The following is a 23,990-nucleotide window of genomic DNA, read 5'->3' as shown; positions in this document are numbered from 1 at the left end:
GAATCCTCAGATAACCCTTTAAAATTAATTTATTTTTTCCCCCATTTCTACAATCACTGAATAGATAAGTTGACATTTTGTTAGCAGCTGTACTTCTTGGTAAAAGGCATGTTTCAGTATAGCTTACATTGTGCACTGTAACACTATGGTTCTTAAATGTCTATATTGTGTAAACCTGTCTCAAATTTAGGTGTTTTCAAGGTGTTTCCTTTTAATGCTGTCAAAGATATCACAATATCACAGAATTCATAAACTTTCATTTAGTATTAATGGTTTAGTTTCTAATATAACAAATTAGTAATTTATCTTTGTAAACCAGTCAGTTATTTACTCTGAAATGGTTAACTTAATTTTTTTCTCTATAATCCTGTAGAAAATAAGCATTTGAAAAGGCAAAGATATGCCTTTGAAACAAAAATTGATCCCTACACTGAAAAAAATATAAAGTATCTCTACACAATTGTGACCTAAAATTATATTTCTTTCATAATCTTATTATTAACTTTATGTATATATCCCTACCTTCAAGTTCAGCAGTTTATATCAGTGACAGAGCAGAACAAAACAAATCTCTTTTGATGCCTAGACTGGGAGTGTAAATTGGTTGTCTTGAGAATGATGAACGAGAGTATGAAAACAGCCCTGGTAAGGTCTGATCCCTTAACAATGATACCATGATGATATATGCTCAACACTTTGCAAATGCAGATCTCAGAGCAGATACTACCCAGGATCAATAGCATTGTCCCTGTTTATGGAAGAGGAGATTGGGGTCCTTGATGGTGGCTTCCTGCCAGCCAAACAATATTCAGTCACTGAATCCCAGTCAGGATTTCAGTTTCTGGAAAACATAGCTTTCTGTTGTCCAATTCCACAGAAGTTTGGTGGGACCAAGATTAGGCTTGAAAATGAATGAATGGCACAAGTGGCATTGAAAGGGATTTTAGGAGGTCACAACAAAAATGCTTTACTACCAGTGCTACTGCAGCAGCTGCACACTCTGTTTATGTGTCCATCCAGGAAGATTATCCACATGCATCATGAAAGGGAGACCCCTGACCAGAAGATCTTGTACTCTGAGTGCACAGCATGAGGCAGTAATAAAGCATTATTGAGTTTGCAATAACTGATTTGAACGCTGACCATAGTGCACTCATATTCAAGTCAATTTTAAACTTTTTTGAAAGGTGTGATGACAGATGTGATGTTAGAATTTCCTTCTTCAATTACATTTATAAGAGAACTTGTTGCTTGCTTCCTGAGTAAAAATTTGAAATAATATTTACAGCTTGAAATATTTCCTGGGTTGAGTAATTGCTGACTCCAAAGTTTAAGAAGGTGATAAGTTTAATAGACCACTTTTGTCTGTGAATGTCTGAGTGTTTTGCATGCTGGAAATTAAAGATTTCTTTATTTTCCTACAAAACAGTTAAAACAAATATATTCTGTCAGAAACTGGCTTCTCTCAACTTCAATTAAACTTCAGAATGACTTTCATGCATCAGAGACTGCACTGAAAAATCAGTCAGTTCTATCTTCTCCACAGCAGCTTTGTACTGCCACATATGGCCAACATTGATTCTTCAAGTACTGCAGAGAATTTCCCTACATTTTTCAATTTTCTGGCAATTGCACCTTTAACTGACAGTGAAATTATTATGGCTTTTTCTGTCATCTTAACTTTATTCAAAGTACTTAATATATCCCAATTTACTCAGTGTTAAAAAATCTTGTCTAATTTTGTCTTGACACTAACAGATTACTTCCCACATGCTCTTCAGTAAAACAGTCCACACAGTAATTTATTTTCTATAGCTTTGTTATTCTAAAAAACACAGTCTGGATTTGAAGTTTTGTGTGTAAATCTCTCGATGAATTGAACAGTAACATTCTTAATCAACTCTGGATTATCAGCAGTGTCAAGGCTTGAATCTATCTAGATGTGACTTTGGTGATAACATAAATTTTAAATTCAAATTAATGAACTCTGAAGTGAATTTTACCAAAACTGACCAGCAATCTTGTTGCTAACTAAGGGTGACCATGCATTATACTGGTTAGAAATGGTTAATCACATAGAAAAGACTTTTCAGACAGACCCAGCAAGAACAGAATTTCTCTCTTGAGACATTTATTCCTACAGTCCTTCAATTCCCAAAGAAAAGCTGTCAGCCAGTGACCCTGAAGTGTATTATCATGGATGGCAGATCAAACACTTGTTCAGCTGTGTTGGTGATGATATGTTTGCTCTTCAGTCCCCTCTTTAAGAATACCCTCCAAAGGCTGAATGGTGATAATTCTCAGGGAAGTGAAGAATGGCTGTAATAAGTGACTATTGAGCAAGTCCTGTTCTTAACTCCACTTTTCTAACCCAGAGCAGATTCAAGTCCTAAGAACTTACATCAGTGAAGGACAAACACTGCTGTGTTTACTGCACTAAATCCAACTGATATAGTTGTTCAGTTCCTGCTGCTAGAACAGATCTCCCTCGTGAGTCTGGGCAAACTCTGATAGGTCTCTCTTCTACACAATAATACTCCTTCACTAGATGAAGAATTATGCTTTTTTTGTTTGTTTGTTTGGGGGTTTCTTTGGTTTTGTTTTTTGTTTGTTTGTTTGTTTGTTTTTTTGTTTTTTGGTTGGTTGGTGGTTGGTTGGTTTGGTGGTTTGTTTTGTTTTGGTTTTTTTTTTCCTTCTTCTTTCTTTCTTTAAGCCCAGAGCAGGAGGGAGCCTAGCAGCCTCTCAAAACTGTTGAGTAAATGCAGAGTGGACAGCCCACACTGTGCTCTACATATTGAGATATGTATCACTTAGGATCCTAAAGCTGCTTTTCCTATAGCCATGTGGCCACTTTCAGCCTGGCTGGCAGGTGCTTTCAGGCTGGGAGAGTCATAGGCTTTGTGCCTTTACATACAGCATCCAGAAGTGGAATACGGCTTGATTGACCCTCTAGGCTCCTTCACGGGATGAGCAAAGGCAATTTGCATCCAGGAAATAAATAAATAAAATAAATAAATAAATAAATAAATAAATAAATAAATAAATAAATACAGGTGAGAACTTCACAGAATCACAGAATGGTTTGGGTTTGGAAGGACCTTAAAGATCACCTAATCCAACCTGGGCAGAAATACCCTCCAGTAGAGCTCAGAGCCGCGTCCAAGCTATCCTTGAATACTTCCAGGGCGGAACATCATCTGCGTGCGGGGAGAGCAGCGGGGGCAGAGCGGGCAGGTGGGACGGCCGCAGCCCGGGAGGCGCCGCTTCCCTGCAGCATTCCCGCCTGGAGCAGCGCGCCGCGCCGCCGCGCCCGCCAGGTGGCGCCGCCGCCCCTCGGGACGGCGGGAAGGGCCCGGCCGCTGAGGGCACCGGGATGGGCCCCGAGGGACAACCCGGGGACCCTGGGGGACACCTCGGGCTCACGGGAGCCCTCGGGACATCCCGGGAACACAGGGGGACTCCCCAGGCGCTGCCTCTGCCCCGCCACAGCGCTGCGCCCTGCCGTGTGCCAGGTCGCTTCGGCCGAGCCCGCTGCCAGCTGCGCGCTGCCCTCACGCCAGGAAAAGCTGTGGAAAAAAAATTTCCCTGGAAAGCATCTAAGGGAGTTTAGTTTGAATAAATAAAGTCATTAGAATCGAGACCAAAAATACCTCCCATCTAATATTCTGTTTGGATGGTTTTTTTTAATGAAAATGCAGCCATGTCCTGGGGTGCCTCAGGCAGCAGGGATGCCAGCTGGTCGAAGGCCCTGATTGTCCCTTGCGGCTCTGCGCTCTCCTCAAGCCCTGGGTGCAATTTTGAACATCTCTGTATGAGAGGGATACAAAGCCATTGGAGAAGAGCTCATCCAAAAGAGAGCTGCAAAGATGATGAAGGGTCTAAAACAGAAGCCGTGTGAGGAGTGGCTGAGCTCATTTGGTTTGTTTGGCCTGGAGAAGAGCAGACTAAGGGGAGACCTCGTTGTGGTCTGCTCCTCATGAAGGAAGGGGAGAGGCCGGCACTCTTCTCTCTGGTGACCAGTGACAGGACTCGAGGAAATGGCCTGAAGCTGTGAAGAGATGTTTAGGCTGGATATCAGAAAAATGTTCCTCACCCAGAGGGTGGTTGGGCCCTGGAATAGAGTCCCCAGGGATGTGCTCACAGCACTGGCCTGGCAGAGTCCAAGAAGTGTTTGGACAATGCTCTTGGGCACGTGGTGTGATACTTGAGGTTGTCCTGTGCAGGGATAGGAGTTGTATTTGATGATCTTTGTGGGTCCCTTCCAACTCAGGATATTCTATGAATCTCTGATCTTCAAATTCATATTTAAGAAAAGAATTTTAATTTCTCATTAAAGAAATGTTATCATATGTGCCAATAATGAATGTGAGAGATGGATGAATAAACAAAAATCAAACAAGGGGAAATCATTATCCACTAGACACTGCAGAATAAGTTTGGCATGTGCATGTTCTATGTTTGCCTAATGGAAAGTTTGTTAATATGAGCACCTGGGACGTCAGGCTCCTTCCCATTTCAAGTACTGCTGAAGTCTGGGAAGCATGCTGTAAGCAGGTCCAGCGAGCCATTACAGTCCCATAACCAGAACTGATAAGAACTAAGTACAAACTATTAGGAAGTACTGTCATTCTCCTTCAAACCCGGGCTCTTTTGATTTGGTGGGCTTTGGCACCAATGCTCAAGGTCAGCTTTTCAATGATGCTTTCCTTTTGTTCATCTGAGGACAAAAGCACAGACCCTTGGGAGTGATATTCTGAGCTAAACTGTATCTCCTGACAATATTAATAACAGTCTCTGAAATGTCATTTGATGTTCACCGAAATTGTACGCAAATATTAAGCTGAGACATTCACCCGATCTTTCATTCATCTGTTCCAGGGAAATGTCATTGGTGAAATGCTAATGGAATGTGACAAAATACTTAAGCCAGAAAACTCATGAGGCAAATTAAGGCCACTTGACTTTTTCCCAACCAGTCTAATAGTTACTGAGGCACTGGAGGAAGATTTTGTGTTGCTCCAGGGACATCACAGTATGGTATGTTGAAAATAGCTTTATGATTCCTGTCTGACCTCAGGTTCCAACCCCTTTTGTGAGACAGTATGAAAAGTAAGGCTTCTTAAAGGGAAGAAAATTGAAACAAGTACTGGGGAGATTTTGTAAATGATCTGTAAATCTTGCTTGTGGCTCCTGTGGTCGTTCCAAATTTCCACAGTCATTTAAAAGTAGGAGAAACAGCCTCACTTTGTGAGACGAACTTCAGATAACAGGCATTACAAAATCTCCCTCAGCTACTTTACTTCCACAGTCTCCCTTGGGTATTTTTTCAGGTGTATAACAGATCTCTTTCCACATCTAACATTCAATACAGATGTATTTCAAAGGAATAACAAATTTCAGTTAAATTTGTCCTAAATTAGAGTCCAGTCCATTGCTTCTGATCTGACAGAGAACAGGAAGTACACCATCCATCCCCAAATATTCACATGTTGTAAAAGCAAACATGAAGAAAGAAAAAAACACTTTCCCCACAGCATTAAATTTTGAAAGGAATGATTCTGAAAGGTGTCCACGAGAAGCAGAAACAGACTCAAAGATAAAAGCCAACACTGTGTGCATGTGTACCAGGTACAGAAGAGGTGGATCAGAGGCAACCAAACAAGCAGACACCTCCATTTATGTCTTGCAATGGAACAGAATACAAATGAATCTTGGCATTGGTCTGAAAGGGTAGTTTGAAGATAATCTATTCAAAGGGAAAAAAAGACCCCAAAACCTCCAACAAAAAATCCACAGCACGAACACATGAGCTTGTATGTGGGAAATAAGAAAAATTCCACCTTGGAGTCTGATACAGTTTGTAAAAATCATTAGTTACAAACCAAGATAACTTGAAAGATGGGAGCTAATACTAGATTCCTCTAAATCTGCACCTGGAAACACAAGACTGCACCGACTTGAAAGATGGGAACTAACACTAGATTCTGCTAAATCTGCACCTCCAAACACACAAGAAAATGGCCTTTATCTGTGTTTTTAAATATTTTAATGATGTAATAATGAGGAAAAAATATTTCAATATCATTGCCATCAAGATCAAATAATCAAAACTGAGAATAAATATTTGTGGGTATGGAGGTGGTCATGAGGTTTATAGAGGATACAGATTGTTCATAGAAAAAAAAGAAACTTCTAAAAACCTAATATTATTAGGTTTTCTTAAGAAGGAAACAGCCACTGGTTTCTTATCTACCAATTAATTGCATCTGCAGAGCTCTTTGCTTGATGCAAACCGCTTTTTTTTTTTTTTTTATCCTCCTCTGACTTTGGAAACAAGATTCCTTATCAGTCCCCAGTGCATTTCCCCGAGGTGTAGCACAGATGTAATTAAAAGGCTATACAATTAAAAAGGGATTGCACCTAAATCACTACACTGAAGCCATTTTTCATGCAGAGCCTGCTTTACAGAACTGCACAAATGTAACTTCATTCTAATCCACATCTTTATGCCCATCTGTAGTGTGTCAGTGAGTGAGCTTTTTGTCCCCATAAAATTCTCAAGTACAAGGAGCTGGAGAAATTATAAAAGCTGCTTTTACTTGAGGGAGGCTTTTTCTTTCAGGTCACCTAGTCAAGTTCCTGTTGTTCTCTAATTAAATTATTTGAGTGTTAAGCACAGCTCTTTGTCTAAAGATTTGTTATGGATCTATAGAAATCAATAAGAATCTGCCTATTGACTTAAAGGGGCTTTAGATCAGAATTTTTAAGGGCCAAATTTTAATCTGACTAAACATAAACCAAGGCTCTGCTGATTTCAGTGAGGTCAGAATTCTGCCTCAGTCACCCTTACAGTGACTGGTCCTGTCACTGGGCAGTATCAGAAAAAGCCTGGCTCCATCCTCCTTGCTCCCTCCCATTTCTTATATTTTACATTTTAGAATCCCCCCTGAGGCTTCTCTTCTCCCAGACAAACAGTCCAGCTTTCTCAGCCTTTCCTTATAGGTGGGATGTTCTACACCATTAATAAGCCTTCCTTTTATTATCTATGCACTTAGGGAAGAAGCCCTTCTTGTGTCTTACATCCCTGGCCGGATTAATTTGGTTTGGGCTTAAACTTTGCTAACTTCACCCTTGCTTCCACCCTTGTGTGCTTCACTTCGTGTGTGAGTTTGGGCAAAGAGTCAATGCCATTTCCAGATAGAGTTTACAGACCGTGCAGGTGAATAATTGAAATGCATCCATTTATACCACAACTGAGTTTAGGATTCTGTGTGTTTGAAGCACCATCACAACCACCAAATTATTAAGTAATTTGAAAACATGTCAGGTGTTAGCATGAGCAACTGCAAAGCACAGCTAAAGTGGTAGTTGCCTTCTACGTTGGGAGATTCTGAAAGTTGGATTTCTTTTATGTTTCACTGTGTTCCTAAAGCATGTGGTGTGAAAGGTTTAAAGTTTTAAAGCTGCACCCACATGAATTAGGCAGCATGAAATATTCATAAATGGGGTTTGTCACTCTGCTTACTAAGCAAAATCAACTCTTACAGGCCATCAGCGAAGGATATTGCAATATAGAATTGAATGAAATATGTTTATTTTCCAGTTATTTATGAGTTAATATAAAAATAATAATTGTAACCACAAAAGAGGCCCGATGGTTTTTTTAAAGGACATTTAAACATTTTTAAACAATTCTTTATAAAAATATAATTTCCAGTACTACTGGAACTCTGGTCCTTGAAGTACAGTGTTCAATTGCTAACATCCATAGTCAAGGCATTTTGTTAAATGGGACTGTTATCCATGGACACAAGTGTAATTACTTTAAGTTTTTAGGAACAGCTTGCATTGTTTATAAGATCAATTTTTCCTTTCAAGAAATGAAATGAATAACATTAGCAGCAGTTAGGAAAGAGCTGCATATAGAGATTGTAGGAGAAGAAGCATTAGCTAACAAAATTATCACAATTAACAGGAAAAAAATGATCACCGGGATAAAAGAGTTATATAGGCAAAGGTTATTATTGCAGATGCATGCCCAGTACAATGATACAAACAAACAAAACAAAAAAACAAAACAAAAAAACAGAAAACAAACCAAACCAAAACAAAACAAAGAAAAAAAAAAAGAAAAAAAAAAAGAGGGGGTAGCCAGCCATGCTATTTTGCATTACAGAGTTTGTGCTAATATGAGCCAAATGGAGTTTCTACAGCTAAGGGAAGTCCAGAACCTAATGTAATTCTGAAATCTGATTTGCTCAGTTTCTTTTTCTTCTTGGGTAGGTCCTATTCTTTACTGATCAATACCAGAACCACCTGACAGCACATTTTGTGACATCTTAGGTTGGATCAAGATAAGCACAAAACACCAGATACAAGCTGCATCCTTCATGATGATTTCAGACTGATGATTCAAGGGCCTTCTTCAGGACCTGAATGTGTGCATATTTAAGGAAATCATGTTTTCCTTATTTCTCATGTGGACATGAATTCCTCCAGTCATAAACTAACCCACAACAGAAACAGTGACTATCAAAAGATAACTTAGAATTTGTACCTGCAAGACAAAAGCTGGTTTCCTATTTCCAGGAAATCATCACTTTTGTTGAGTAACACCATTTAAAATATTTATTTCCTTCCTTTTATTTATACACTGTAGTTTCTACTTCTTATTTTATTTGAAAGAGGAAGTTTCTTGAAAGTTTTAGGTTTTTTTTAAAGATATCTTTCCAAGTCTGTATCAAAAAGAGAACAATTAAATCACTCTGAAAAATGGAAGAGGTTTTAGCAATAAATCATTGAGATTGGAAAGCTAAGGGAAAAGACCTTTACTGCTTATTTACATTTACCTAAGAATCAATCTTTAAATTGCAATGAATCTTTTCATTATAAGAACTGGCCAGGTGTAGCACATCAAAAAAGACATATTTATATTCCCCTCTGAATTTGCTTTTCAGTCCCTGGCTGTCTTCCACTGCAAACAGAATCTGCATCAGAAATGGGTATAAGCCAGCAGTTATTCATTAATAATTTTTAGCAATTACATTTCTGACAATTCTTCCAGTTATGACATAATGTAGGTTTCTAACATATGGCAGTGTCTGGCCTTGGTCTGACTTTTGGGTTCATATTGGCATCACCTTGTGTTGACTACCAATCTACTTGTCAAGGAGCAAGGAGGAATACTCTCTGCTTATCTCTCTTCTGGGAGGCAGGCATACATCAGAAGCTTAATTCAGGCTGTGCTGTTCTGATGTGTATATGATGCAAAAAAACATGATGATAATGATAAATGATAAACTATAAACATTTATTTCCATAATTAAAAACCTTGTACTGGGTTGAAAAAATAAGAGATGCCACTTATATGCCAACTAATAGGTGCACTCAGACTGTTCTTGTTCCTTGCTTATTTTATCTGTTCTCTCTGTGTGAACTGCAGTCCCCTCCTTTCCTTCTTCTGTCTGAGCAAACCACCAGGGTGGTTTGCATCTGTAAAATCAGAGAAGACTTGCCTGTTTTGAACTATTTCTAATTCTCTTTGACTTTGCTATTTTTCAAGAAATTTAATTACATCCAGTAAGGAACAAAGGTTTAAGGAAGCAAGAAACTGTGGATGTCTTTGATGCACAATTAATGATTCCCTGTAGAACACGTTTGAGCTCATGAAAGGAGTTCAAACCTGAGTGACCAAACAGATGACTAACAATGCCAATTCTTAGAAACTTGGTCTACAAGGAGAAGTGCATGGAAAGGACAGAGGGAAAAAAGCTGCACTATAGCTCTGCAAGCCCCATGTGCAGAGTAAGTAGTTGATCGTTGCTACTGTCATTAGAGCAAAGTTTACAAATGGTAAAGGTAAACCTAAGTAATTAAGAAGAAGGGTTAAGTACTCAAAATGAGCATAAATGTAGAGAGAAATAAGGGAAGAAAAGGAAAAGAAAAATGCTTTGGAGCTGACAGAAAAGAAAGAATATATGAGGAATGGAGCCCTAGGTTTAAAATCCTGATGTCCTTCTATTAATTATAGTCATGTTCATATAGAAGTTTTTATATTCTCACTGAGTGACTGAAATCAGAACGTGTGTTGAAATCTTCTACCTAAAGATGCTCATACTGACATTCTTCAGAAAAGAAAAAGCTATGAAGTTGAAAGAGTGTGAAGAACATGTCAGATGTGTGAATTTCTCATCTTTCATTTGGATTTTATAAAAAAAAAAAAGCTACATTGTCAGGGACAATAAAAGCAAGGGAAGGCTTGAAAAACAAGCCACATATTGGGTCGATAAAACTCTCATGAAGTGTTATCTTTATGACTACTAGGAACTTAGGAATTGTCATACTGGGCCAGGTGAATATTTTTTCTCAGCCAGTAGCACTTTTCATGTGTTTCAAAGAGCGATAAAAGAAGGCCCATGAGGAAAATTCCTTGATAACATTTTCCATTAATTGTTGTCTTATGGCCATCTTAGGTCATTTAGTTCTCATTATCCATATGATTGTCCAGTCCTTGTTTGAACTCTACTGTTTTGGACAATGATTTTCATAGGTTTGTTGTTCCTTTCTGAGAAAAATATAAACATGCTTAGAACATTTAGATTTCCACTGTCTGTAATTTGAAGTGTCCTGCTTCTTGAATAGTAGGAGTTAATAATGGGCTGAAAACTAGAGGTGGAATGAAGCTGCATTTAAAGTAGCAAACTAGGATTTGATCCTCCTGACACTTCTGAAGATTTTTTTCTTGGCCTTTGCTAAATATTTAAATTTATCTGTGACTTAATATTTAAGCATCCACATGTTTATTCCATTACCTTTAGCTGTTAATTCTGTGATTTTGGTGCAATAATTACTCAAGGATTTTCTCTGTTCATTTCATATTTAATTTTTCTGTTATTCTCTGCCTCTTGCAGAGTAGATGAAAGAGTTTCCTAGAATTCACCAGGAGTGAACAATATCACAAACTAAAGGAAAAACTCTTCTCTCTGGTGAGCAGTGACAGAACCTGAGGAAATGGCATGAAGTTGTGTCAGGGTATTAGGAAAAGGCTCTTCACAGAGGGTGTTTGGACATTGGGAGAGGGTTCCCAGGGAAGAAGTCATGGCAACAAACCTGTCAAAGTCCAGGGAGCATTTGGACAATGGTCTTAGACCATTGACAAAAATGCATCAAAAACAGTGTTCAGCACTAAACATTTGTGACCTAAGAGTGGATTCTAGCCAGCCTGAATTACCTATGAAATATTCCATAGTCAAATATTTATAAGTACTGCTTTGTATGCTTTAAAAACAAAACTGTAGAGATCAGGAGCAATTTGTACTTAATTAACATGTATAACCAAAACTGGTGAAAAAGTTGCTTAAGCTATTTATAGTTTTGATCTACCTTAGAGGAAAAGAGACAACTTACATGATTGCAATGGATTTCAAGTGGCCTGTGCTCTCTGCATCTCAGTGACTGATATCAAGCCCTTTAAGATTTGAGCCTCTCAAGATTGGAATCAAACCTTGCAATTTCTTTTTAGATGTTAATCAGTAGCTGTAGCTGAACGGCTAGGATTAAGCCATTGCACTGTGCACATTGTAACCTTGACTAATCTTTTTGTTTAAGGAAAAAAGAAGACGATCCCAAGATGAATGGATTGTCTGGACAATAGCCACATGGAATGCAGTCAGCAGAACTGAACAGTAAATTGGGGAAAAGTAATTTGTGCAGTGGGAGACTGTGACCACTGATTCTTTGGCCATCTATTTAACCCAGACCCCAGACTCAAGCAGAAAGAAGAACTGCACATGTGGACTAGCAAGAGGTATAACTAACAAACAGGGGTTTGAGTATTAAGTAATGAAAAAGTTATGCAACATGTAACCAGTGAATGCTAATGCCTTTGTTTGTTAAAATGTTAAATAGTGTAAAATTTTGATGATCGGGGAGGCAGCTTTTTGTGAGTAACCTGGCTCCCTACTCTGAGCAATCTAGAATAAAAAATAGAAATGCCTTGTCTCAGTGTGTGAATTGGTGCTGCCCACCAGGTAACGAGCTGGTTCAGCTTGTTACCCAGGAGAGCAGCACTACCTGAATAAGTGAATCATTTCACTTTGAGGAGCTGATTGCTTTTAACATAGCCTTCAAAAGCTAAAAATCTTCTCTGCTCGTCCCATGCCATGCTCTTCTCTGCAGGCTGTCCTGCATTTCCATGAGAAATAAGAGCAGACCAGCTCAAAACTCTCTCCTCCTCAGGGGAGCCCTGGTTTAGGATGAGGCTTGTCTGTTCCAGCAGAAGTCTTGCAGGAGTTTCAGTTGTAGGGATGTAGAATCCCAAAATATAAGGGGCTAATGGGTATGTCTCAAACACTGATGTCTGGATGGCTGGGGAGCCAGCCAAGGATTGCAGGCAATCATGAACAAGAGTTGTTGGTAATAACCAAGGATTGCTGGTAATAACATGCTGTAGGAAAGAACAAGGTGTGGCTGGAGAAGAGGGCCATGTAGAGATAGGGTAGCACTTTTCTGAGACAAACATCCCTGTTCTGGTTCCTGGAGATAAGCACAACACATTACAACCCAAGTGTGGGAATGAGGCCAAAAAATGGGCATGGACTGTACAAACGGAACACCAAAGACCCCCAAAGACCTCCAATCCATTTCAGGAAAGGTCTTGAAGAGCAGACTGTGCATGATGACTAATTTGTATTTGAAGTAAGAAACCTGTCTTCAGGGCAGGGGAAACTTATCTATAAAAATTGGACTTGTACTAAAAAATAAACCTCCTTCTCAAATACAAATAGCACTTGCAGTACTCCTAACAGGATGGCTGGCTGCAGTAGAAAAACTGCATATTACAGGCTAGGAAGGGATAGCTACACCTGAAAGAGCACAGGGTGGATATAATGACTGCAATAAACATGTGCTGCCCTTTGAAGGTAACAGGGTTGCTGTCCTGCTTGGGCACAGCTGCAGAGACGAAGAAATGAATGTGACTAAAGTGCTAAGCAAATTCCAGATTATTTTATTTTCACTTGGGGAAAGGATGTCAAACTAATTGTTCTGCTTTGCAGCTTGTTTTGGTTGGTTCAAAGTTGGTTCAAGTTAAAAAGAAAGGTCTGTCCCACAAAAAAAGAAACATATATTTTAGGAGCCGTGAAATATTCAATCATATAAAACTTGTATTGGCATTTGGCCTCAGTAGAATTCACCTTTTCACTCTCTAAATGTGAGGCTCTTTTTTCTGCTTTGGGGCATAATCCTGATGAAATCACAAATGTAGAGAATGATTTTTAGCAAAACTGTTTGGGCTACCACACTCCTCCCAGATCAATCCTTCTGATATTTTGAAAGATATATTAGACCCAGAAACCACACTAGAATAAATGTTATCACACAATCCTGGACAGTCTTGGTATGAACACTGATGAATTGAACCAAATCCTCTCAGGAAAGCCTTTTCTGCTTGATGTCCCAGAACTGATGTGATAATTGATAGAATAGGAAGCTGAGAGCATACATTACTGAAGGAAGAAAACATGTTCATGACTTCTCACCCAGAGGCTGGGTTGCCCCAAAATCATTCCTTCAGAAAAGTAATATGGATGAGAAATTAAACAGCCCCTTAGCATGCCCTGTGAGCTCATATGTAGCTGCTTCTCCAAACAGAAAAAATTGAGGCAGAAATATTTATATGTGGGGACCATTTAGTACTGACTTCTCCAGACACTGGTAAGAAATCAATCAGCAAGCACACATCTTGCAATTTCCAGTTTTGTCTCTTTCATAAATTTGTGGTTCAATGCATCTTCTTCAGGTTAAACACTCTTTCATTTAAAGGATATTAAATGTCAGACTGGCAAGGGATTTTAAATAAGATATTGTCAAGGGTGAGGTGATAAATAAGATTTTACAACTTGAGGCACATAAGCCATGTCTGATCAATACAATCTCTTGCTTCTATGGATAATGATAATTCATGGTGTCAAGTGGACAGTATTCATCACAGCAAACAGTCCTGGATCACTTCAACACTTAACAAAAGGAAGAGATTGTGGCAGCTGCAGCTGAATGTCAAGACACACACACCTCTCACAGACAATAGCCAGCATCATAATAATTCCAAACAGTAAAAATTCAGTAAAACACAAATAGCTAAGGAGGCAGAGTGACTTCAGTGGACACCTGGTAGAATGCAGGACAAACTCCTTCTCTGAATGTATCCTATTCTTTGACACCCTGAGGCTTGCCATACACCCATGTAAGTGTGACAAGAGCATCTGGTATCTGCTAACAGAATGTTTTCTTAAGGGGAAAACCAAATAAATGATTCCTTCCCTAAGGTGTTCACTATCTAACCACTTCTTTACCAAGCACCAGTTAATTATTATGCTTTTTTCAGCTTTCCTACAATGTCATCCCTTCTGAAGTACCTGACCATGGAGCCAGGGAGTGGTATAGCCACTCTGTCTATATTGATATGTTTTATTTGGATATTAATCAAGACAGAAAATGAGGACACGCAACTCATACAGATCTCCAGGGCAAGCAATACAGAAAGAAAGTAAAATGCAGATACCACTCTACAGGTAGACTTGGCCTACAAAATGTTTCTGGAGAGCCCAAAGCTTTTGCCTTCTTGAGCATAGGATGTGAATACTGCAACAACAATTTCTGTCCAAATAGAGCAGAAATTAATCTCCTGTATCTTTTTCATCTATCCAGAAACTGCTGTCAGTAGTCCCTGCTGTTGCTGGTGTGATAATCACAGAAGATTCTGAGTTGGAAGCAACCCACAAGGATCATCAAGTCCAATTTTTAGTGGAATGGCCCATACATGGATTGAACCCACTACCCTGATTATGTTAGTACCATGCTCTGACCAGCTGAGCTAATCTCAGGAGAAAGAATGGGAGATGACAGCATCTGCTGGTGAGCAATGACCTTGTTATCAGCAGTGGCTGCTGTGGTCACTCCTACCGGGCTGGCATCTGTCATATCCCCTGTTCCCTTCCTCTTCATCTGCTTTCCTTGTAGAGCCATATTTAACTGAAGTGCTTGTACGTCCTTCCTTGCATTTAAGGGCACAAAGGAAACTATTGCTCCTGATACAAGAGAATAACAGGAAGATTCATGAACAGAATGGTTGCAAGAAAGGCAGAAGAGGAAGACAGGCTGCTGTTGGCGGGGAGTGAAGGTGCTGAGAAATTTCAATAACTGGCACCTCATTTAGCTGCTGGGCAGATGTTTGTAGGTGAGGATATGTGCAGTCCTGTCTAAATAGAGAAGACCAAAGGAAGTGAAAACCTTCTGCTCTACTGAGGGTGTGAAGGTTGGGCAGGAGAGGGCTGAAGTTTCTTTAGCCATGCTGTAGAGAAAGGATAAAGCTTTGGGCATATGGGCTTGAGGTCAGTCCCTGCCTTTGCAGTTTCCCAGACTGCAGTGGATCACACTATATAAACTGCAAAAGCTGACTCCATAGTAATGTAAATAGCACTTAAAAATAGGAATGCTTTAAAGCCTCTCAAACTCAGCTTTTCCATTTCTTTAATTCCATGAGCTGCTTCTTATGGAAGAATTCCTGTGGGTAGCTCATCTAAGTATAGCATTTATACAGTGAACTAAACGATTGGTTTAAATCACTTGGGTGCTATGTCATTTATTTTAGGATAGGTTTAAATCAGACTGAAGTTCTATAAACCTAATTAAGAAGAAACAAAACCTTCTCCATTTCAAATTTGCATTAGAATGCATAATGAGCTAACGGCAAGTTCAAAAATAGTATTTATGTGCTCTCAGTGAAGCTTAGGCAGAAATTATATTCCTGAAGTATGCATTGTTAGATTACCTCAAGCAATCTATAAAAACACAGTTTAATGATAAAACAAACAAAACATTTTTCTCAGCCACCAAGCTCTCTAGACTTATGTTGCAATGTTGAGGAAATGGTCCTTGGAGGCATCACAAGTGGTTCTTTAGTCAGAACTTTGTAAAAAAAACAAAATTAACAAAAGCTCCGAAATCACACCACATTACATATTGCTGTCACAATGCTTTTCATCTAGAAACACATTAAAGCAGGTCTTCCAGAACTTCCACTTTTCTAACCATGAGAGACATTTAGGTCTAAAGCAGAATGTTACCTCACCCAAGAAAACTTGGTTCTACAGTGTCACAGCTACAATGCCACTATTTCTATTACGTTTCTAGCAAATCTGTTCCTAAAAACACCATAGTAATGAACATATCATAAACTCAATGTTTAATCATAGGGGATCATCACACATAAAACTAAACCATGCAGTTGGTTTTGGTCCCAAACTGAAATGCAATATTTTTTAATTGACCAAAATTTTGTAGCTGACTTTTGAGACTACTGGGAGACAGAATCAAAAACCTTACTGAACTCAGCATCTGACAGTTAGAGTGAGGCTCAGACTAAGTCACACACATTTAAGTGCCTCTCTATGGTTGTCCACGTGTGATTTAAGTGCTTAGGATCTCGTTATAGATAAAGATCTCTTAGTACGATGAGTGGAGTCTGCTAAGAAATGTAACTGGCCAAATATAGCTAGTTTAGAGAAAATTGAGTTGTTCTTTTAGCCTTCTTGACTTTTTAAAGTAAGACTTCAAAATCAGGCATCCTCCTAAGGTATCTTCTAAAAACCCCTTCATGGTATAATGAAATATTTTCACAGTCTTTGAAAATATTGTAGGGACCTATGGAAGACCACACCTTTTAGAGCAGCAACTGTAGGAAATATCCTAGGACACCTCAAATGTCACAAATTCTCTATGTTTGCTATTTTAGACAGTACCTCAATAGCATAAAAGATCAGATGCAATTAATATCTGTGCTCCTATTCTTTTTCAGGATTCCTAAATTTTTATGCAAGCATTCAGTTAGGAGCTAGCTGAGAGTGAGAGAATATGCAGTTGTACAAAACAGGATTTTTGAAAGAATAAAGTAATTTTCCAAATATTTTCCAAATATTATGATATAAATATTCTAATTGCAGTAAAGCCTAGGAGCCTTCAATAGCTTGATGGTCATGTAGAGCAATGACAGACATAAATGAGAAATTTCATCATGTGGAGTTCACCACCTTTTTTTGTATTAATGCAGTGGGTTGCCCATGCCTATAATTTCCTGCCATTATTAGTGGGACTAAGGGTTCCATCTTCTCATATCCTGTAGGAAAATTTAAATCTTGATAAAATTGCTCTAACTTGGATATTTTAAGAAATTTAAACAGAAATTTGGAATGTGCAGGATGAATGGGAATTGCTGGGATAAAATACAAGTTGCATAATTTATTTACCCATATTTGAAAATTTTCCCAATACAGTGGATAAAGGAATATTTTGCTAAATTGGGAAAACAGGAAATCAAAGCATGAACTTTTTAAGTACAAAAATCCTCCTCAGAATTGCTACTCTAAAGAGATTTACTACTTCATTTAGGAAAGACTTGAAGCTACATCTTTCCCCTTGGGCACATTGGAAAGGTTTGTGACCTTGGAGTTAGATTTTTCATCTGCTGGCCAAGATTCAGGCTTATGCAAATAGTCTAGTCTTGATACCACTATCATCTAAAGCCTTTATAGTTGGAGATTTGCTTCTTTACGTAATGACTTTATCTCTGATGTACTTTGCTATAAAGTGAAATTGCTGGCAGTGTGCTTTTGGGGGGGAATAGAAGAAATACATTTTAGTTTTAAAAACCCTTATCCGTAAGAAAAAGTGCTTTTATGTTTGGTTTAACAGAATACCCTCTGTTCTCTAGTACTCAACAAAAGAATCATTCAATCACCAATAGATTGTGTAATTGTGGTTACTTTAGACACAACAAAACAATCATTTTTCCCTGCCAAATGTATGTTATTTCCACAAATTTCAATTAAAGCAATCAGTTTTTAAGGGGTTTTGTAAAAGACAGTAATTAAGGCAAATATTTTCCAGCACCTGGGAACAGCCTTCCTTTGTGTTTGATATTATGTGTTATTGTTCTGTATCAACAATGTTTGTGTGGTTTGCTGCAACCTTGATCTGAAAGTTAGATGGTTTCTTCAGTGGTGGCTTAATTCAAGGTGATATGGTTTTACCTATGAAATTCTTACCAGGACTATTGGACTTCATGCACAGCTCACAGCAGTGAAGAACTTGACTGGAAATGGGCACAGGTAAGAACCCCTCATATAAGACTCCACTGTGGTTCAGCAATTTTGATTTTGAATACTGCCATTTTGTAAGATTACAGTTTTCTCTGAAGTTATGATATTGCTGATACATGTAAAGTTTAGCACAGGCTTTAACTCTTTTTTTTCATTTACCTCTCTTGCTGCCAGAGCTGAACCAATAACTGGAAAGTCCAGGGATTTCCCAGTGTAGCATTGGAACCATAAGTGACTGTGGAGGCTCACCCTGGGATACCAGGGAGTGCTCACATTGCTGCCCTCTGACACTGAACAGTGCAGGCAGAAAGGTCACAGAGGCTGAAAGTATGACTTTACATGTTCCTCCACAGCATGGCTTCTTGGTACAAGACACTGACAGCTAACTGCATCCAGTACCAGATGTAGCCTGGCTGCAGAAATCAAGCAGTTGGCCCAGGTTCACCACTGTGCTAGGAGACTCATCCATACTTACCAATATCAGCACTGACATCTGTGAGAATGCATTTATTTCCACCTATTCATTGCATATTGACAGGAAGATGAAGGAGAGAGAAGCAATCTTTTTATTTGAGATGAAGGGAAGTTAACTAAGCATATCTTTTAGGAGGAATTATATTATTTTATGCATATTTTTAATGTATTTGAAATGTGAAAGTAGATCAAGGACTACATTTTTGAAAGCACTGTGGCAAGAACAATAACAATGAAATCACTCCTTATAAATGAACTCACCTGTCAACGGGCCAGATTATGAGCTCAATTACGTTGATATGAATCTTTAATACCTCCACAGAAAGCAATTAATCTTCTTGTTATTCTCACTATTTTAATTGCAAATGGAATCTGCTGTGACATGCCCAAGCACCTGAATTTGATGACCTTCAAGATCTTGCACAGACCTTGAAAACATTAGTGCTACTCAAAGCTGCTTATCCACATTGGTATTAGTGACCCCAAGACAATTAGAAACTGCTACAAAATTCTGAAAACAAAGATGAAGACAGAATAACAAGAAGTGCTTCTGTCTCTTCTCTCAAATTCATACAATTGCACAGGCTTATACTGTCAGGTAAGACTTTCAGAGTTATGGAAGATTTTCTTATGGAAGTCACAGAAAGTTTCTGACCTAGATCTTCCTTGCCAGTGCTCATTGAGGAAGGTCTGTGAGGAGCATGGGATGTCCAGCTGACAAAAAAGGGACTACCTAAGAGAATCACCATTCATCATCTGGTAATGATTGATTCAGAGCATTTGATGAGGATGCTAAGAACATGGAAGCTAGCTGAAAACTGCTGGAGGAAAATGAGAGTTGCCTGATGAGCAGTTGAGATACCTGTACACGAATATCCAAATAACAGGAGAAAACTGGAAAAATTTGAAATCTTAAAACGCCATTAAAATTGTGTATTATTATTGAAGAGACACATTAGTGAGTCATTGAACTGCAATGTTTACACAAAAAGAATTAATATCTGAGGGAAATTTAAGATATATTTTTTCCTACATATTAAAAGTATTTATTTTTGCTCTCATTCATGAAGTGATAACAAATAGTAAAAGACGTAGTATTTCTGAATAAATGTAAAAGGAGTAAAACAGATGTATGGAGTGTGCTGCAGACTGCCTAGTAAGAGGGAAATATTGAAAGGTTTTAAGCAATTACCAAAAAAAGCTATGCAGGATGGCAGTGAAGAACCTGAGTTACATATATTTTTTGAAAAATAATATGATAGAACAGAAATATGTCATTCAAAATTTATTAAGACCAACCTTTTCTCTAGAAGATGAAAGAAGCTATTGAAGAACCACTCTTGATTTAATTCTGAAAGGCAGAGAAGAGCTACTTAAGTATTTGGTATGAAAGTATGAGATAGGGTCACTATCAGCTGAGTAAAAAACATCTTCACACCAGATTTAGTGATTCATTGCTAGGCTATAAAGATACTTCAGATATATCTGTATATTTCCTATATACCTATAAGGTGATTCCTGATCAGTTCAGTATTTCCTTTAATGACTTTATGTAAAGGAATACAAAATAGATGTATTGGTTTTTAGGTTTTTTGAATAATTTTGGGATACACCTTCCATGGTCTGCATCTCCTATTGGTTGATACTTTCTAGCCCACACCCATAGGCTCTCAGAAGCTCCAGAGCCCCTGACCCACTGTTCCCAATAGAGAAGACAATTTCCAAATTAAAATATTTCATCTACAGATTTACATATAATTAATACATTCTTTATCCCTTTTAATATCCTTTGGTTTTTTGGTTATCTCCTTCAGTCAGGCAACATGCACTCTTTAGTTGATGACTTTATGTTAAACTTGTATGGAAACTTTGTTCCTAGCTGCACTACAGTTCAGGTTCCACATCTTAAAATGGGAAAAGTTGCAGTTTGTGTATAATCCATGATAAAATATGGGAGGTGTGTTGTGCAGATCTCGGGCTGCAGACATTGGTATGTTGTGTATGCGCCTCCCACCAATGTTATCGATGTTCTCAATGTCTCTGATGCAGCAGTTGTCCTGCTGAAATAGTCAACCTTCATCATTTTGTCACATAGAGGGCTGACACAGATTCTCAGCAAACATGCATGAGATTAAGGAATTAGAGACTTTAAAGTTATGCTTTGTTTGCAAATCATAATTTTCTTAAGTAGGTATTAAATATTCTCAAAATATGCAGTATCAGGAGAAGCATCATGTAAGTGTTCATATCTCCTAGCTGGCAGCTACCCACAAGGCATTTATTCCCAACTAATTCCAGCCAAGTTTTTCATTCTCTACTGTTGCTTTAAACTTTCCATTTCACACACTGATTAGCTCAGTAATATTATCAGTTTCCTTTCTAATCTGTGAGGCACCGATGAATTCAAGCAGGGCCAGGAGGGAGGTCACAAGCAACCTGCAAGGCAACATTAAAATTCAAAATGATCTTGAGAAACTGGGGAAATAAGATGAAATCTAGCAAGATGAAATTCAATAATGAGAAGTAAAAGGCACTGCACCTTGAAGAAGAACTCATATGTGTAACTACAAAATGAGGGGAGCTCACAAGGCAGCAGTGTGCCACGTGAGACCTGGGAATGATAGTACATTCTGAGGAGAAAGAAAGTCAACAGAGAGATGAAAATTCAAAACTGGTGAATCTCATTCTGGGATTCATTAACACCATGTGAGAGGTAAGATATGGGAAATAATGATTAAAGTTCACCTACCACTGTTCCATTGTAAAATTTTAAGTTTCACTGTAGTCAAAGACATAGCCCAGAAAGTTTGAAGAAGGAGCAATAGGAGAAAAAAGTTTATTTGACTCCTTTTGTCTACAAAAGGAAAAAGAGAGATTGAGACAGGTTGGCTATCTTTAATATGTTAAATTGCATTGTAAAAAAGTTGATGATTAATTGCCTTTTACATCCACAGGTGATAAGGGAAAAACAAATTTGTTTAACTGGCAAAAGAAAAACATTCAGATTATCAGGGAGTAAAGCACTGGAACAGATTACCCAAGGAAGCTGCAAAGTCTACCCCACTGGATAATTTTAAGGAAATGTTTTCAGAAAAGCATCTGACCATTTTCAGAAATGGTTAAGATATACACATCTTATCACATATCTAAGGGACAGATTAATACATGCACTCTTGAGATCTTGTCAAGATTTATGCTTCCATCATTTTTATATATTTGAAGATAGAAGCAATGGTATTTGAAAATAACTAGAAAAGTCATAGGGGTGGTAAGGGTGATGAAAACATTGAAACTTGAAAAAGAAATCTGAACTCACAATTCCACTGAAGATGAATATATTAAAATATTCACAGCATGTATTTTTAAAATGCTTCAAGGATACTGAAAGGATATGGGAACCCTTGTTTTATACCATAACTATAAACTCTGAGTAGAAATAAACACTGACTTTATTTTGGTTTTGTTTTAAATAGGGCATTTCTAGGTCTTTGAGAACACATATGTCTTCCTGGGTGTGTTTCAGCTCACTAATTTTAGCCTGCAGCAGCTTCAATATTTATATCTAAGTTTATTACTACGGCTACCTTTTATAGTTCATAAAAGTAAATATGCAAAATAATGCATGATTCATCTGATCAATTTAGAAACCTGATTTAGAATGAGATTAAGTGTGCTATGCACACTGTGTGTGTAAATGTCTGTTTTCCTCCAGAGGCTGTAAAGAAAAGTCTAGGCTTAATTCCACCCACCACCTCTAGCTGGTACCCACCATCTCACCTACCATCCTCCTTCAGAAACAGACAGAAAACTGACCATGGAATATACTTTCATCACTGATCTGTCACAATTCCAAACTTATTCTGAATGAGAAAATTCTCCATAATTTTTTTTTAGTCTTCAGTATGAGAAAAGTTGACCCAAAAACTGGGCTAATGACTGCAGTTTAAAGAACCCATAACTTCTTTTTTCATTACAGGTCTTTCTGCCTGAGTTTCTATATACAGAAAATAACAATTGTGATGCTTCCCAGATGTGTCAAATACCTTAACTGATTATTATCTGGGTAATAGCTTGATGTTTTCTGATAAAAATTGCTTTTCACACTGGGAGACCAAGAAAATGCTGCTGCCTGTGCAGCAGATGAATTGATATTTGTGCCTGTCATGCAAACTAGTTTTATTCCACTTGTTGTTTCATGTGTGCGATTTTCTTGTACCCATTTCAGTTTCCAGACAGCAACAGTTTCATTGCCATTTACTTTCTACAGTTCAAGATTTTAAGCAGAAATTTGCCTTAAATAAAAAGAAGTCATTTGTTGTTGATAAATTCCCAGTCTCACATCATCCTATTCACCTGGAGGACCAGATTATTCATCTGTGTGTTGTTACACAAAGACAACATTCCTTTTCTTTTGTGCATTTTTAATATTACCTGAAGAAGAAACAAAACTTAAATGAGGTTAAACCCTAAAAGTGTTCATTTCCAGATGATGAAACAGATCCACAACCTCTCTCTGTAGGCAACTTTCTTACATGCTCTGAACATACAGGTAGGAAAAAATAGAATGTTATTGAGCCAAGTCCTTCTACTTATGAAAACTTGTAGAAATTAACCTCTACTCATAAGGAAAAGGGATAATGGTTCTCCCTCCTTTCCCTCTTTCTCCTCTAACTACAGCTGTAGGAGTGCCAGCCTTATGGAAAAGAGGTTTGGATTAGAGCAGAATAGGACAAAAACAAGTTTTCAGTCCAGTACAGAAATACAGAATTATGTTCAACCACTTAAAATTTTCTTTGGTTTATATTAGAAATGCAGAAATGAGACAACGTGGGCACCCTGAATTTGGTACATGCAGGCTGCTGTGAGCTTACCAGAAAGAACAGACACAGGTATGACCATATATGCTTCACACATAACTGTGTATTGGAAATCTGTGTGGAAAGCAACATTCTCAAAAGCTTAGTTTGGTGTCCATAAATGTCCCCATTTCAAGGAGGAAAAGAGGCTGGCTTTTTCGGCAGGAGTTGTGTGAAGCTCCTGCTCATAGACTCTCTACTATTCTGCATGTTCAAAGAGGTGAAAATCAGTCTGTCAGGTTTGATGATGTGATTTTCAGCACTTGCCCATAAAAAATAATCTTTATCACAACATTATTAGTGACATTTTAATACTCAGCCTTGGCACCAGTCAGCTGTTAGAATAGGAAGCTGTAAGGAGGCTGAAATGACATTGAAAGCTGAACAGTGAGATGGGGATGAGCTGTAACAAAGTGAAATGCAAGGTTATGCATTTAGGCTCACAGAAAAAGCTGATTCCAGCTATGTGCTTATAAGCTGGAAATAACAGACAGGAGGAAAGTAA

General features: G+C 38.2%; 1 long non-coding RNA gene across 12 annotated transcripts in view; it reads left to right on the top strand.

Moving 5' to 3' along the window:
- Positions 1 to 3,607: 3,607 nt before the first annotated feature.
- The window catches only part of LOC135301607 (uncharacterized), a 43,755-nt gene continuing 23,372 nt past the window's right edge, over positions 3,608 to 23,990 (top strand). For 2 of the 12 annotated variants that reach the window (XR_010363375.1, XR_010363371.1), the window contains exons 1-8: positions 3,608 to 5,037; positions 10,911 to 10,985; positions 11,608 to 11,806; positions 14,707 to 14,913; positions 15,065 to 15,235; positions 18,105 to 18,164; positions 18,330 to 21,342; positions 23,437 to 23,518. This is a non-coding gene — a long non-coding RNA (uncharacterized LOC135301607). Of the gene's footprint in view, positions 5,038 to 6,307; positions 7,220 to 8,157; positions 9,805 to 10,910; positions 10,986 to 11,607; positions 11,807 to 14,383; positions 14,571 to 14,706; positions 14,914 to 15,018; positions 15,236 to 18,104; positions 18,165 to 18,329; positions 21,343 to 23,436; positions 23,519 to 23,990 lie in introns of those variants that run through there. The other 10 variants (XR_010363382.1, XR_010363373.1, XR_010363376.1 and 7 more) reach the window with 10 other exon arrangements.

Source organism: Passer domesticus, chromosome 5 (genome assembly GCF_036417665.1).
Source record: "Passer domesticus isolate bPasDom1 chromosome 5, bPasDom1.hap1, whole genome shotgun sequence".
Classification (NCBI taxonomy): domain Eukaryota; kingdom Metazoa; phylum Chordata; class Aves; order Passeriformes; family Passeridae; genus Passer; species Passer domesticus.
Note: the sequence above shows the minus strand (reverse complement) of the source record. Positions and strands in the feature narration are given on the sequence as shown.